Here is a 4,107-nt window from a genome sequence, read left to right as displayed (position 1 = left end):
TTATTATTTTGTCATATCTTGTCCTGTCTGACATCTCCCTTCACCCACTTTTCTGTTGTCCATCCCCCAGGAAGGAGGTCACATGTAGATCCTTGTAGTCGGTTCCCCCTTTCCAACCCACCCTCCCTCCATCCTCCCAGTATCGCAGCTCACACCACAGGTCCTGAAGGGATCATCCGCCCTGGATTCCCAGGGAATATTTTTGATGTAGGATTTAAAGATTATTCCCAGGCAATAATTTCAGGGATTTATCCAAGCCTCATGACTCCAGAAGGTCTGCTCTGCATTTCCCCCATTTTGATCAGGCTTCTTCTACCCAATCTCTGATCAAAATATTCTGACCTACTTTTAAAGCGATCACTCTGGATACCACGTTTAGAAAAGATTAAGGGGCAAAAATGAAAGTGGTGAGATAAGAAAAAAAGGATATTAATTAAATAATCCAGGTGAGAAATTTTGGATCAGGATAATTGCAGCAGAAGTAGTTAAAGATGGTTATACCTGTGTACTTATGTTTTAGAAGAGAACTTAAAGAACTTAAAGATCTGACCCATTCCACTAACCAGCTGCAGATGGGGTTCGTCCCATCTGCAAGGCATTACTAAAATGTTGTCATATTTATTTGCCAACATTTAAAAATCAGGGCAATGGTATCTCTCAGTAAATCAGCTCTGACAATCCAGAGTCTGCAGCTCGGCAAGAAAGCGTTGTGGGAGAGTCAGGGTTTCCCCCTTTAGGCTGTATGGGTGTTTTCCAGTTTAGCACAGTCTCCACCACACCCCAGCCTGTTTGCTTCTCTCATTTGCTCCTCCCCAGCTGCTACTGCAGGCATGGACTTGGCACTGAAAGGACTTGATGGCAGTGAGGAGGAGCCTAGTCCAAACGTCCCTGTGTGACCCAGAGCTCGTTTGTCTACTGACAGAGGCGGTTCATGATCACCCAGAGGATTTCTTGGGAAGAAAGTCTTGGTAATCTGCTCTGAAACGGTCACAGCCATGAAACCCGCTCGGAGAGCAGGTTCTTGTCGAAAACACACACAGTCACCATGAGTCACTACTGACTCGGCAGCAACTGAAAAGGAATCCTCCTCCGTTCTCTGTTCAGACGTGGGGGCCAAGGTAGAACAGAGAGACGACGGTGGGCTGGACATGGAGTGTGAACTCACTGACCAGAACTCTTGCATCCGGCGTGCTGTTTCTTCTGCACATGGGCTGGCCGGGCTGGCCTGGACTTAGATTCGGGTCTTCTCCAGGTTATATCTCACCCCAAGGTCCAGGCTGCAGGGGCAATGGCTGCAGGAGGCCATCTCTCCAGAGGGGCAACAGGCAGAAACTCGGGGGAGGTCAAGTCAAATCTCCCAAAACTGCATAAAGTGTTAGATCCGTCATGACATACATTACCCCTGCACACATCCTACCGTTCCACACCAAAGGGAATGTGGTGAAGAAGCATACTCCATTCCCAGCAAACCCAAGCAAGCCTAAGGAAGAGAGAAATGGGGGCGGAAAAAATGCCATCTATAGTAGGGGGAACCAGGAGAGCGGCTAAAAGGAAGGTTAGACTGAGACTTACGGTTGCGGTCATGGTTCGGTGTTATCAAGTCGGTTCCACCTCGCACCGACCTTACACACAACCCAACCAAACCCTGCCCAGCCCCGTGCCCTCCTCAGAACTGTTCCTATGCCTGAGCCCACTGTTGCAACCATTTTGTCATCCCATCTTGTTGCGGGCCTGCCTCTTTTTCGCACCCCCACCCCCACCCCTGCCCTTCTTTCCCACGCATGATGTTCTTCTCCAGGGACTGGTCTTTCCTAACAACACATCCAACATAGATGAGACAAAGTCTTTCCATCCTTGCCTCTACAGAAATCTAAAAGAGATCCCGTTGTCCTTGTAGCAGTCCATGGTACTTGACACTTCTCCAGCACCACCGTTCAAATGCATTCATTCCTCCTCGGTCTTCTTTATTCGATGTCCAACTTTCACATGCATCTGAGGCCATGAAAAATAGCATGGTTGGGTCAGGTGCACCTTAGTCCTCAAAGTAACATCTTTGCTTTTCAAATACTCTGAAGAGGTTTTGGTAGCTGATTTACCTAATGCAACTTGTATTTTGTCCTCTTGACTGCTGTTTCCATGAGCATTGATTGTGAATCCAAGCAAGACAAAATCCTTGATGATGTCAGTCTTGTGACCCATTGGCTCAGCTAGTTGTGAGGGTTTTGATCTTCTTTACCCTGAGTTGTAATCCACACTGAAGGCTGCACTCCTTCCTGTTCATCAGCAGGCCAGGTTGTGTCATCTGCATAGAGCAGGTTATGAAGAAGCCTTCGTAAATGAGGAGCTGATCCCAAGGGCTCACGTAAAAAGCAAATGTTTTTGAGAATGATGAGGGCAACAGATGTACAAATGTGTTTGACACAATGGATGGATGGATGGATGGATGGATTGTGATAAGAGTTGTATGAGCCCCCAGTAAAATGATTTAAAAAAAAGAAGAAGCCTTCCTCCAATCCTGCTGCCACATTCTTCTTCATATAATCCAGCCTCTCCTATTATTTGCTCAGCATACAGATTGGGTATGGTGAGATGTACTATAAATGCAATTCAAGCAACCACAGAAGCTTCATTCAATGTGTCCTCTATACCACGGGATGTTTGCTTTCTGACCATGCTCACTCAGCCTATAAAATCTAAACTTAGTTGTCTAGTATTGTTATAACAGAACACGTCAAGAGGGTTGGCTCTAACAAACAGAAATGGATTTTCTCATACTTTCAGAGGCTGGAAGTCCCCGTGCAGGGTGCTGGAAGAAACTCCTAGGAGATCTACACATCCTCCCATCCCTCTGCTTGCTTGATTGCATTTAATCTCTTTTATGTCTCAAAATACATCCAACACATAGCCTGACTCATGAACAGGACAAAGACAGCCCCCTCCCAAATGAGGTTAGAACTATAGGCTTAGAGGTTAGAATTTACAGCACACATTTTTCGGGGGCACAATTCCATCCACAACAATGCTTTATGCCCTTTAAGGTTATGAAGACCCCATTTGGTCCGGAAGGAAGGAAGGAAGGAATGAAGGAAGGAAGGAAGGAAGGAAGGAAGGAAGGAAGGAAGGGAGGAAGGAAAGAAACTACCCTTATCAATTTTTGAATGTCAAGAAAATTATTTCCTCCCTTTGGCCCCCTGCCAAAGTTACACTGATCAGTAAATCTCGCTGTAATTCCCTGGGAATAAAAACAGGGAATATTGTTGCTAGGCAACAAACAAAAGAAGAACACTATTTTTATGTATTTTGGAAGACGTAGCATCGTGCTCCACTGTTTCCATGGAAAATCCTAATTGTCAGGATTAATCAGAAGTTAGAAAATTGAAATGTATGCAAATGGGCTAGCTTTAGTAGGCAATTACTTATGCTAAGGGACAACTAGGAGAAATATTTAGACGAATACACTTGCCTCAAATCAAGCATTACCCCGTGGCATCAACAAGGGGACTCGGTTAGCTCTCTCTGGTGTGTCATCTGCTTCTCTAAACAGACGCAGTAGTATTCCATCAGAATCACAGAGGGCACACGGGTCATTCCAGTGAGAGCTGCCATCTGATGGTCAGAGTGTGGATGAGCTGCATCAGATTACTGAAAGACATACACAAGAAACGATTCAACAAAAGTGTCTCCACTTCGGTGCTGTAATAATGTGCAGATTTCTGAAGGTCTTTTCCAGAAATGCAAAAGAGGGAATAGCCCAGCTAATTTAGAGAAAGTAACGGAAATGAGAGGCTGGAGATACTTATGGAGTAATCCTTCCAGGTTACTAATGCTTATAAAACAGCTAAAGAAAGAAAGAAACTTGATGAAAGCATCCACAGCCATCTGGCTTAGAATAGGTACCATATACACTCGTGTATAAGCCGGGTTTTTACCCTAATGAAGGCTGAACATGATAGTGGGACAAGAGGAAAGTAAGAGGAAATAGAGGAAAGAGCTAGGAGGTAAAGGGCATTTGTAGAGATCTAAATATATTTGTATATGAGGATGGGGAACTAGATCTATGTGCATATATTATATTTATAGGTTTAGTATTAAGGTAGCAGATGGACA

Source organism: Echinops telfairi, unplaced genomic scaffold (assembly GCF_000313985.2).
Source record: "Echinops telfairi isolate 266 unplaced genomic scaffold, ASM31398v2 ScPeMD7_7420;HRSCAF=8458, whole genome shotgun sequence".
In the NCBI taxonomy this organism is placed as follows: Eukaryota; Metazoa; Chordata; class Mammalia; order Afrosoricida; family Tenrecidae; genus Echinops; species Echinops telfairi.
Note: the sequence above shows the minus strand (reverse complement) of the source record.